The following is a 13,247-nucleotide window of genomic DNA, read 5'->3' as shown; positions in this document are numbered from 1 at the left end:
CAATATGTTTAAACTTTATTCTAATTAAGGATGGAAGCAGAAATCAGTTTAGAGGTATTTGAATTAGTCTAGGTAAAAGATGATGGTGATTTAGATCAGAATGGTAGCAGTGGAGACAGTGAGAAGTGATTGGCTTTGCCATAGATTTATCAGTTATTTACTATGTGCCAAGAACATTCCATCTGTGGCAGGCTGAGTAATGAAAGTGTGAGTTACTCAGCTGTGTCCTTCTCTTTTTGACCCCATGAACTATTGCCTGACAGGTTCCTTTGTTCATGGAATTCTCCAGGCAAGAATGCTAGTGTGTGTAGCTGTTCCCTTCTTTAGGGGATCTTCCAGACCCAGGGATCAAACCCCAGGTCTCCTGCATTGTGGACAGATTCTTACCTGTCTGAGCCACAATCTGAGCCACCAGGAAAGCCCCTGAGTAATGGCTACCTCAAAATGTCTCCATATTATGCGTATATCTTGTGAATATATCATGTTTCATCACATGTATTGTGTAGTGAAGGAGACTTTGCAGATATAATAAAGTTTGGACCTTCAAATAGATAAATAATTATGGATTATTTTATAGGGAAAATCTAATCACATGAACTCTGGCTAGAATCAAAAATATGAGGCAGAAGGAAAAATTGGAGAGATGCTAAGGAAGGGAAGGACTAGACCCACTGAGGTGAGAGGAGAGACACAGAGAAAACACGGGAAGGAATGCAGACAGCCTCTAGGGTCAGAGACTCGTCCCTGGCTGACGGCTGGCAAGGAAACTGGGACTTCATTTCTCCAGCTGCAAGGAAATAAATTCTGTCAACAACTGAGCTTGGAAGCAAATTCAAGCCCAGAACCTCCGAAGGGAATTCTAACACTGATTTTGGTTGTTTGAGACTAAGCAGGAGACCTATCTGAGCCAAGCTGCACCTGGATTTCAGATGTACAGAACTATGAGATAATGCATAGTGTGGTGTAAGCCGCTGAATTCATGCTTATGTGTTACAGTAACAATGGAAAACTAACACAATTTCCTTCAAGGAATTGGTTCAAGTAACGGATCTTTTCTATTCCCATTGTCATAAATCTTAGGTAATAAATTACTTGAGTTTCCCTGGTGGCTCAGATAGTAGAGAATCTGCCTGCAATGTGGGAGAGCTGGGTTTGATCCATGAATTGGGACAATCCCTGAAGAAGGGAACAGCTACCCACTCCAGTGTTCTGGCCTGGAGAATTCCATGGACAGAGGAGCTTGGCAGGCTACCGTCCTTGGGGTCACAGAGTCACGAGTGAGTGATTTTGGACTTTATTATCATAGATGACCACTGAAAAACCTCTCTAATCTAACTTAGTGTTCACATTCAGTCAGAGCCATTGTTTAAAGTGCAAATCTGATTGGGATAGTGTGTCTTTACATGAACAAGTACTTTTGTCCTTAAAACCAATTCAAATGGCCTTTCCTGCAGGAAGCCTTCCATAATGAACTCCTCCAGGTCGAATGTTTTTTTTCTCTGCTTCCAGAGCAGAGTCCATATTTATCATTCTATCTCGTCTCCTGACCTACTACAAAGTCTTTTTTCCATTTTAAAATGTATTCTATTTTTAATTTCATAAATGATACATGAATCAGTCAAAATCATTCATTGAATATGAAATGTTACACAATTTTTTTCTATGTAATCTCATATCTAAAAGAAGTCACTATTAACAGTTTCAATTTTGTATATTTTCTATACATACAAATTGAAAATTGATATCTGTATTTGTCATATATATGTGTGTGTGTGTGTGTGTGTGTGTGTGTGTGTGTTTACATATGCACTAGTATCCTTCTTAAATAGGGCTTCCCTGGTAGCTCAGCTGGTAAAGAATCAGTCTGAAATGCAGGAGACCCTGGTTCGAATTCTGGGTTGGGAAGATCCCCTGGAGAAGGAAACAGCAACCCACTCTAGTATTCTGGCCTAAAGAAATCCATGGACTGTATAGTCCTTGGGGTCACAAAGAGTTGGACACGACTAAGTGACTTTCACTTCACTTCACTTTATCCTTCATAAAACATGGAACATGTTTATGAATTTGTGTTGTGATCGTGTTTTTATTAAGTTTTTACATTAAGCATAGTTAAGCTATGTTTTTCCTAATGGCTCTAAATTATTCCATTGTTTGTATATATTTTCTTTAATTTGATCCCTTTTAGATAATTTTTAGAAATAATTTTAGCTTTATCTTGATAATGAAAATACTTCTATAATTGGTGTGCAAATATAGATATGTGTTTGAATTTGTGAAAATACATGGAATAAATATGTAAAAAAGGAATCAAGGAGTATGTCATTTGAAAATGTCAAATTGCCTTCCAAGAATTCTGTGATAATTACAATTGGTATGCATCATCAGTGTATGATGCCGCCTGTCTTTTCACAAACTTAGTCACATATAATATTTGAAGTATTTAGAATAAAGATAGCAACTATAGAAAAACTATAAGTAGAAGCTACGAGAAGAAGTCTCTGAAGAGAGTAATTTTGTAGTGAAGATTAGGACAGAGATTTTGTCTTTTTATTATAAAACTTTCTGTGCTGCTCGATTTTTTTAAAACTAAGATAAATCTTAGGAAAAATAATCACAAGAAAGGATATCTATTTTTCAGGGTAAAGACTATAAGGTGGCACTTGTGGTAAAGAACCCACCTGGCAATGCAGAAGAACTAAGAGACATGGGTTCAATCCCTAGGTTGGGAAGATTCCCTGGAGGCAGGGATGGAAACCCACTCCAGTATTCCTGCCTGGAGAATCCCATGGACAGAGGAGGCTGGTGGGCTACCATCCACAGAGTTGCAAAGAGTCAGACCAGACTGAAGAGATTCAGTGGTGGACTTTATATTTGGAATTTAACTTTTTGTTATTACCAGTTTATTAATTTTATTTCTCTCACAGTAAAGTATATGCTTTATGAAAAGAGTTTTTCAACAGTTCTCCCATATTTCATCATGCCAAACACATTGATTTAGCCATATGGCATGCTGTGTGCTAAATCACTTCAGTCATGTCCAGTTCTTCATGACCCTATGGGCTGTAGCCCATCAGGCTCCTCTGTCCGTTGGATTATCCAGGCAAGAATAGTGGAGTGGGTTGCCATGACCTCCTCCAGGGGATCTTCCCCACCCAGGGATTGAACCTGTGTCTTTTATGTGTCCTGCATTAGCAGACAGGTTCTTTACCACTAGGGCCACCTGAGAAGCCTTAGGTGTATTAGATGGGCTCAAAAATATAAGCTGAAGTAATTTACAAAGATTAGGTACCAGAAGAATGCTATAAATCTGAAACAACTGGCCAAGGAAAGTGAGCCAAATTTAATTCTTACTTATAAGAATTCTTTCTTACTTATAAGGTAGTGAAGAAGCCATTTCAATTGTCAAGTATACTGGACCAGTCCTTCAGGCACAGTGCGATAACATGCAGTTCTGGGTATCTGGAGATTTGATTTCCAGTCTTAGCCATGAGCTAGCTGCATACCTTTCCTGAGTCTTAGTTTTCCATCTACAAATGGATACATAGAGACATAGACATATATATATATGCCTATGTATATGTGTAAATGTATGTAATGAAGTAAGGTTTCATCAGTATCATACTTACTATGACATAATTAATAAAAAATAGTCATATAGCATTAAATGATTCATCAGAATATTTTTTTTACTACTGTCTTTAGGAACTGTTTATCTTATAATACATTAAAAAATAAATATATTAAAAATATGAGTTATTCAATAGCACAATTCATGGTCAAAACTTTAAAAAAAAGCATATTGTAAGACTTAAAAATACTACTTCAAATATGTTTATATGTGTGTGTCCTCAGTTGCTCAGTCATGTCCAACTCTTTCTGACCACATGGGCAAGAATATTGGAGTAGATTGCCATTTCCTACTGCAGGGGATCTTCCTGACCAGTGATTGAACTCACATTTCTTGCATTTCCTGAATTGCCAGGGGGGTTCTTTATTACTGCACTACCTGGGAAACCCTATAGGATATGTAATAACACTTTCTTCCAAAAAAACTTAACCTAAAGGTAGCTGCATTTAAGTAAGAAAATTAAAATTTTGGGTAATAAATATCCCAGATGCTATACAAAAGTATGCTTTTATAAATAGAAAAATGCAGTTGATTGTGGGAAAATACAATAGCTCAGATTATATGGATTATATTTCTGCATGTACCTATTATATTTCAAATATTCACTTATGGAGTTAATATTGTTACATCTAATCATAACTTTTTTAGTCACAATTTATTTTTTAATACTCTAATGTCTGTGGTATTTCATACACAGATGCAAAGTTTTTACAATCTCATACTTTTAATCTCTGACATAAAATGATATATAAAAGAGTAAGAAAGATAAAGAGGGGAAATATGATCTATTTCTACTCATTTATTTGTCATAAAAATTGGAATGAGAAAGCAAAATAGTTCCTCAAGTTTAAATTAAAGGGAGCTGGTGTTTCTTTCTTTCTTTTTTTTAAAGTCTTCTTCCTTTAGTGCATTTACTAACTGATATTTTTTCCTTCTGGACAGAAGTCCCTCCTAGCCTCACTAAACTGACCTCTGTTTGGTTCTTCCAGCAGTAATGATAGAAAGTTTGCTTATAATGTCCTGGCATTGAAGAATGCTACTCCTCAATTTCAAACCTCCTGTGTCTTCAGCTGGAATGTAGCCTTAGGGGAACACATGTAGATAGGTGAAGAGAAAGGAGACACCCACTCAACTGGCCAAAGCTTTTGAAGAAACGATCAATAGAGTAACAGATGCCACCGCCAGCTTGTCCTGACATGCCATGCCCAGCCTGGGAATGAGTTCATTGACTTTGTCGTGGAGAGGTCTTTTAGAGTTTCTCTGGTGTCACCTGTTGCTGTCTAGAGGCAAGATCTAATAAGCTGATTGAGGATTGAGACAGAAGTATTATATTTCACAAAGGATGTCTTTATGCTGTGCAAATTGAAAAAATGGACTGAGTGGAGGAAGAGGAGGGTGGGATGATTTAAGAGAATAACATTGAAAGATACACATTACCATATGTAAAATAGATAATAATCAGTGTGAGTTTGATGTGTGAAGCAGGGCACCCAAAGCCAGTAATGTGACAATCTGGAGGGGTAGGACGGGGAGGGAGGGAGGATGGCGTTCAGGATGGAGGGGACATATAGCCATGGCTGATTCATATTGGTGTATGGCAAAAACATCACAATATTGTATTATCCTCCAATTAAATAAATTAAAGAGAAAGAGAGGCTTATTTCATTGAGTCCTATGACATCTACCTCTCATTTTTTCTTCTTTTGCTTTCTAAAATTAAATGGCATTATAGAGAGAAAAATGTAAACAATCCCAAAGTAAGAGGAGTAGAAAAAGAAGATGGAAAGACTTTTAAAAAGATGTGTGAATATAAAGGTAAAGAAGGAATATAGAGATGAAAAATCTCTTCCATTACCAGTCACCAATATTAACTTCTGATTGATTGCAAAGTTAAACATAATTTCCGGAGTAAATTTTGTGTATTTAGTACATTAAGGTAAGAATTGACTGATCTGTGTTCTTTACATCTATTTACAGTTATACTGCATTTATAGTTTAGAAGTTTTATCCCCTTTTGACATTTTGTTAACTCATCAGCTCATAATTATTATATAGATATTTACCATTATTTTATTACATATATTTTTCTGTCTCACTCACTGAAATGTCAGTTTCATCAATCATGGGGTTGATTCTCTTTTTCTCACTCTTCCAACAGGAATGCCCATTGGATTAGTCAAAACCCAGTAAATACTTTTTGAATAATAGTATTTTATGTAATGTAGTTTATATTTCTTTAGAATTAACTAAAATAATTTTTCACTGAAAATATTTCATGAAGTATAATGTTCAGATCTTAATACAATAGGCTGGACACTGTTTGATCAGTATATTTGAAAATCTCATCTCTTTTTGAAAGCCAGTGGTTTTCAAATATTTATTTGTGGAAATTATTCTTTCAAACAAATATGTATGAAGAATTATAATTTAATAAGGAAAAAGAATTATTCTTGTTAAAGGAAATTTTGAATGCCTTTGGTCGAACTAACTTATTTGCTCTTCCTCTGTTCCTACATAGCAACATTTGACATACCTTTAAAGAAATTAAGGAACCCAAAGCATAACGTCTGAAACATATTTTGACAGATTAACAGTTTATTTTTGAGTCTCAGGCTTTCTATCATTAATTTATTAATGCATTGACATAATATGAAGATAAAAATAATATTAAAATATGAATATATTTAATTGAAATTTCTTATGAATTTTCCAGTTATATCACATGCTTTCTATATGCTATCATTTTGAAATAAATGTCTAGCACATGCCTTTCATAAAATGTATACTTCTATTTCCTGAAAAAGTGAGCTAATTATTTTAGAATTAATTTTCCTTCCTTATAAATGCTCAGTGTATTTTATTTAATTTCCTTAATGAGGTTGAAGAGTTTGAAAATAGTAGAGATAGTGAAGATAATTTTAGTAGAAAGTTATGAACCTAGACATCTGGAAAGAATATGAGAGCACCAAATCTGCTTTTGTTCTAAAAGCATCATCTGACACCTTGTAACTGGTTTTAGCTAATGAAGAGCTAGAGACTAATCTAGAACCAGGACTATTAAGGTGTGGAATCTCATAAGAAATCCTCCCCACATTTACTTGAAAGTTAAAGATCTCTTTAGAGTAAGCATGAACGAGAAGGAAACCCTCCTCTCCTCCTATTTCTCTAAGTTCACGGTTCTGGAAAAAGGGTCATAAAATCATTCACATAAATGAAAAAGTATCCTAAGTTCATTTCTTTTCCATGGGGATGGTCTTGATCCCTGTCTCCTGTGCAATGTCACAAACCTCCGTCCATAGTTCATCAGGCACTCTCTCTATCAGATCTAGTCCCTTAAATCTATTTCTCACTTTCACTGTATAATCATAAGGTATTTGATTTAGGTCATACCTGAATGGTCTATTGGAGAAGGAAATGGCAACCCACTCCAGTGTTCTTGCCTGGAGAATCCCAGGGATGGGGAAGCCTGGGGGGCTGCCGTCTATGGGGTTGCACAGAGTCGGACACGACTGAAGCAACTTAGCATGAATGGTGTAGTGGTTTTCCCTACTTTCTTCAATTTAAGTCTGAATTTGGCAATAAGGAGCTCATGACAGTCAGCTCCCTGTCTTGTTTTTGCTGACTGTATAGAGCTTCTCCATCTTTGGCTGCAAAGAATATAATCAATCTGATTTTGGTGTTGACCATCTGGTGATGTCCATATGTAGAGTCTTCTCTTGTGTTGTTGGAAGAGGGTGTTTGCTATGACCAGTGTGTTCTCTTGGCAAAACTCTATTAGCCTTTGCCCTGCTTCATTCCATATTCCAAGGCCAAATTTGCCTGTTACTCCAGGTGTTTCTTGACTTCCTACTTTTGCATTCCAGTCCTCTATAATGAAAAGGACATCGGGCCTGGCGTGCTGCAATTCATGGGGTCACAAAGAGTCAGATATGACTGAGCGACTGAACTGAACTGAACTGAATCCTAAGTTCATAAAGTGGAAAAAGTATAATTTAAATTATCTCAATTTTCTCCAAATTGATGGGTGTATTTAATACCACACCAATCAACATTCAGTGTGGTTTGTGGATGTGTGTGTGTATGGCTGTGTTTGTATAACTTAACAATCATATATATATATATATAACAATCATACATATATGTATATATAAACAATCATAGATATACAACTATATATATAATAATCATATATATTTATACATACATATATATATATATACATATAGGATTGAATATGCTCATAACACTCTTGGAAGAACTTTTGAAATGTCAAAACATATTGTAAAGCAATAATAATAAAGCTGGTTTGGAATTGGTTCAGAAGCAAACAGATCCACAGTTAGGAATAAAAAGTACAGAAAGTATCATATTTTTGACTATGGCAAATATGTCATGAATGATGAAAAAACCAAAGTTTTGGTTTTTAATTTTTTCACATTAAATGGTTCTAGGAAAATTGAGTATTCAATAAACTTTCAGAGCACCAAAGGCCTAAAATTAAAATTTAAAAAGGTTAGATAATCTAGAAGTCATGTGAGTGCTTAAGTCATGAAAGAACAACTTGAATTATAAATAGTGTCAGACTTGTTTTTTTGGGGCTCCAGTATCACTGCAGATGGTGACTGCATCCATGAAATTAAAAGACACTTACCCCTTGGAAGGAAAGTTATGACCAACCTAGATAGCATAAAAAGCAGAGACATTACTTTGCCAACAAAGGTCCGTCTAGTCAAGGCTATGGTTTTTCCAGTGGTCATGTATGGATGTGAGAGTTGGACTGTGAAGAAAGCTGAGCGCTGAAGAATTGATGCTTTTGAACTGTGGTGTTGGAGAAGACTCTTGAGAGTCCCTTGGACTGCAAGGAGATCCATCCAGTCCATTCTAAAGGAGATCAGTCCTGAGTGTTCATTGGAAGGACTGATGCTAAAGCTGAAACTCCAATACTTTGGCCACCTCATGTGAAGAGCTGACTCATTGGAAAAGACCCTGATGCTGGGAGGGTTTGGGGGCAGGAAGAGAAGGGGACGACAGAGGATGAGATGGTTGGATGGCATCACTGACTCGATGGACGTGAGTCTGAGTGAACTCCGGGAGTTGGTAATGGACAGGGAGGCCTGGTGTGCTGTGATTCATGGGGTCGCAAAGAGTCGGACATGACTGAGTGACTCTACTGAAACATACAGAAAGAGGGCTTCCCTCATAGTTCAGTTGGTAAAGAATTTGCCTGCAATGCAGGAGACCCAGGTTCAATTCCTGGGTTGGGAAGTTTCCCCTGGAGCAGGAAATGGCAACCCATTCCAATATTCTTGCCTGGAGAATCCCATGGACAGGGAAGCCTGGAAGGCCACAGTCCATGGGGTTGCAAGGATTGGACATGACTTAGTGACTCAAGAGAGAGAGAGAGATACAGAAAAAAACTGATAAAATTTGCTATGTTATATTAAGCACCTTTGTTCATTAAAGCACCTAAGGGAGAAAGGAGAAGCCACAAGGTAAGGGAACTCTATATTAGAAAAAATAGCTTTCTCGAATGCTATAGCCAGATAAAGAACATGATTCTGTAAGTGAAGCACAAATTGTGTGTCAGCTCTCATTGTCTCCTTGGCTGCCTGTCCGGATGCTTGGCACCACAATATACATGGGGTGATGATATTGTGGGAGAGGGTAGTTACTGTATGCATAATCAACAAAGAACAAACATTTAGACTATGGAAACAACTCTAGTGTTATTTTTTTTTAAATAATTAATTTACTTATTTATTCATTTTTTACTTTACAATATTGTATTGGTTTTGCCATACCTCAACATGCATCTGCCACAGGAAGCTTGGGGCTGGTGCACTGGGATAACTCTAGTGTTATTAAGGGCAACACAGACAACGCGATAGAAAAACATGAGCAAAAATCTTGCATAGGCAAATTATAAACAAAAAAGTTCAAAAAGAAATGAAATGATATACATGGTTACTATTGTATAATTAATAATCACAGTGATAAAAATGAAAGCCATTATCATTAAATGATAGGAAATATCATTATATAAGTACTAGATTGGACAAAATTAACTTGGAATATGAAGTGTCTAAAAGGTTGTGCAGCAATAGAAATGTATCCACTGTTGTAGAAATGAAATTGGTATGAGTATTGACAAATGAAGTTTTGAACACACTCTAAGCAGTTCAGCTTCAGGTATAACAGTAGGGAGTGGAATATTGCTACTACATATATGAAGATATGGGCTTCCCAAGTGGCGGAGTGGTAAAGAATCTGCCTGCCAATGCAGAAGATGCAGGTTTGATCCTAGGATTGGGAAGATCCCTGGAAAAGGCAATGACAACTACTTTAGTATTCTTGCCTGGGAAATCGCATGGACCGAGGAGCCTGGAGGGTTAGAGCTCACGGGGTCATAAAGATTCAGACACCACTTAGTGACTGAACAACAGCAAATTATAAGGATATAATTACAAGAAAGTTCAACTGAAGTATTACCCAGAATAGCTCTACTCTGGAAACAAACCAAGCGTTCATCAACAGTAGAACAGATAAGAACTACAGTGTTGAAAGTTGAAAGTGTTAGCCACTCAGCCGCTCTTTTCGATCCCATGGACTGTAAACCACCAAGCTCCTCTGTTCATGAACTTCTCCAGGGAAGGATACTGGAGTGGGTAGCCATTTCCTTCTCCAGGGGATCTTTCTGACCCAGGGATTGAACCCAACAATACAAACAAAGGAGAAGGCAATGGCACCCCACTCCAGTACTCTTGCCTGGAAAATCCCATGGATGGAGGAGCCTGGTGGGCTGTCGTCTATGGGGTCGCACAGAGTCAGACACGACTGAAGAGACTTAGCAGCAGCAGCATACAAACAAAAATATCATATTTATGTATGCATATATGTCATAATTTCAATTATATGATGTCAAAAAGAAGTCAAAACAAAAGCATGCTTCATAGGGACCATACTAAGAATGCCACAAGAATACCAAAGAAATTATTGAAATCAGACTCTGGAAAGTGGTTATACATGGAGAGGAAAGAGGAGTGACTTCGAAGAAACTTTTGAGAAATTTGCACAATGCAGGCAATATTCTATTTTCATGTACATCTTGGAGGTGATTTCTTTTGTATTCACTTTATATTTTTTGTCCATATCAGTTTTGCTTCATATATGTTTTATATTTGATTTGTTTTGTATATTGCTTTCTTTGTGAAGAGTTTATAAGTTTTTAAGTAGAGAAAATTATTCTCAATTGGATAATCGGGAATTTGCTAATTTACTGGTTGGGGAGGTATATTGGTTTCCTGGGACTGCTTTTAAAAATTGCTAAAAACTGTAGGGGTTAAAACAAGAGAAAATTGCTCACTCACAATTCTGGAGGTTAGAAATCCAAAATCAAGGTGTGGGCAGGCCCATACTCTTCCAGAAGGCTGTAGGGGAGACATTTTTTCTTGGCTTTTCCTGGCTTCTGCGGGTTGCCAGCAATCCTTGGCATTCACGGCTTGCAGCTGCATCACGGCCTGTGTCTTCACGTGGCTGTCTTCCTTCTGTGTCTGTTTCTCGGTCCAAAGTCTCGTCTTCTTATGAGAACAGCAGTTGTATTAGATTTAGGGTCCCTTCTAATCCAGTAGGATCTCATTTTTTTTCTTAAGATTTTTTTTTTTTTTTTTTGATGTGGACCATTATTTTAAGTCTGTATTGAATTTGTTACAATATTTCTTCTGTTGTTTATGTTCTGGTGTTTTGGCTGTGAGGCTGTGGGATCTTCCTGCCCCTGCCAGGGACGCAACCCTCAGCCCCTGCACTGGAAGGCGAAGTCTCAATGACTGGACACCAGGGAAGTCCCCAGTATGGCCTCAGCTTAATTTATTACATCTGCAAAGACACTATTTCCAAATAAGGTCACATTCTGAGGTTCTGGGTCACATGAATTTTGGAGGGATACTATTCAATCCAGTATATGGGTGCATAGTTTAATAAATTCATGAGGTTTTATAAATTATGTTTTATAAGCAGCAATATTAAGTTTTAGTTAACAACTCATCTCTAAATCATGACGACAGAACCTGGCCCAAGGTTTGAAATCTTTCCAAACCAAGGTAAAACACACATATGTAAACTAGGGAAAGCAAACTTGATCTGGGTATCTTGAAGAAGTAGTTATATGGAAATTGCATCATATTCTCTATGGAAACAAGACCCCAAGTGATAGATAGCAAATTTTTTTATTGAGGATTAAAATAAAAATTGTGTTCTTCATTGTTGAATCGAGCTCAGAGAGGGGTTTTAGTTCTGCTAATCACTGAATCTATCAGAAGGAACACTATACTCTAATTCTTAATTAATCAATTGCTCAAAATTAGATAAACATATTTTATACTGAAAAATCCCAGAGATATTTAATGTGTAGTTAATAACAATCTGAATATTTGAATATTATTCTTTTTTTTTGGTGACAGCTTTTTGTGTTTTATATTAGAGTAAGCATTGGACTTCAACATAATTTATGTTTTCTTTATGTCCATTAAATAATAATCATGACTAACATTCACATTTTGGGGTAATATATGACGTCTTTGAATCTAAATATATAACAGAATTGTTTTCTCTAAAATAGGTTAAATAACATTTTCTTTGTAATCCTTTAAATTTCTGTGTCCACAGTCTCTCAGCTTTCCATTAGTATCTGGAATGTTGTTTCTCAATACTTTTAAAATATTGAAATATGAGATTTGAATCGGAAAATATGAGTAATTATCTCCAAAACCAAATTGGGCTTATGCTGTATCTCCTTAGTAGCTCAGCCCACAAAGAAAAACAAAGTGCTTTGGGAGCAGAGTGGGAAAGAGAGGAACGATAAATCTGGCTTCATTTTAAAGTTAAAAAAAAAAAAATTGGCTCCTGGCAGAATCAAAGGCATGAATTATATTCAAAATATAGAATGCTAAAACTGGAAATTATCTTACAAATCATTATCCAATTCAATCCTTTCATTTAATAGATGAGGAACCTGAAGCACAGAGAGAATTAGTATCATGCTTAAGTTTTCCCAGCTAGCCAGGCATAGTTCTGCTTTGTTCTATCTCTAGGACCCAAATGAATAGATTTGTAAGCACCCCTGCTTTCCCAAACACCCGGATCCATTGATGTCCTGGTTTAAAGTTAAAGAAGACCTGTGGTGTTAATGCCTAGTGTGACGCTGCTGGCAGCCTTAGGGGCTGTTCAGATGGGGACGTGAGTGGTCACAAGTGAAAAATTAGGTTTATATAGATGTTTATCTTTCACCTTTTACAGTACCATCCTGTCTTTATTTAGATTATTTTAAATAGCATGCTAATGAGAGCCTATAGCTTATGATTTTTAATTGTTTTGGAGTCCCATGAATAATTGTGGATGAATGTGGCTAATTGTCTTTAGAGTGAAAGTGAAATATTAAAAATTTACTTTAATCAACTTCATTTCTTTGGAGCACTTCTCAGCACAGGTGTCTGCATCAAGCTTTGTTCACAGGCATTTGTCTCCACATTTTTGCTTTGTGCCTTCAGGTCACCAAGGACTTTTTTTTTTTTGCCTGCACCATGCAGCTTACTGTATCTCAGTTCCCCAACTATGGACTAAACCT

General features: G+C 36.5%; 1 pseudogene; it reads right to left on the bottom strand.

Annotated features, from left to right (window-relative positions):
* LOC109574724 (aurora kinase B pseudogene) overlaps positions 1-11,139 on the bottom strand; it is a 33,389-nt pseudogene extending 22,250 nt beyond the window's left edge.
* Positions 11,140-13,247: the final 2,108 nt, after the last annotated feature.

Source organism: Bos indicus, chromosome 20 (genome assembly GCF_029378745.1).
Source record: "Bos indicus isolate NIAB-ARS_2022 breed Sahiwal x Tharparkar chromosome 20, NIAB-ARS_B.indTharparkar_mat_pri_1.0, whole genome shotgun sequence".
Lineage (NCBI taxonomy): Eukaryota > Metazoa > Chordata > Mammalia > Artiodactyla > Bovidae > Bos > Bos indicus.
The sequence above is the reverse complement of the archived record's forward strand: the minus strand, read 5'-3'. Positions and strand labels throughout refer to the sequence as shown.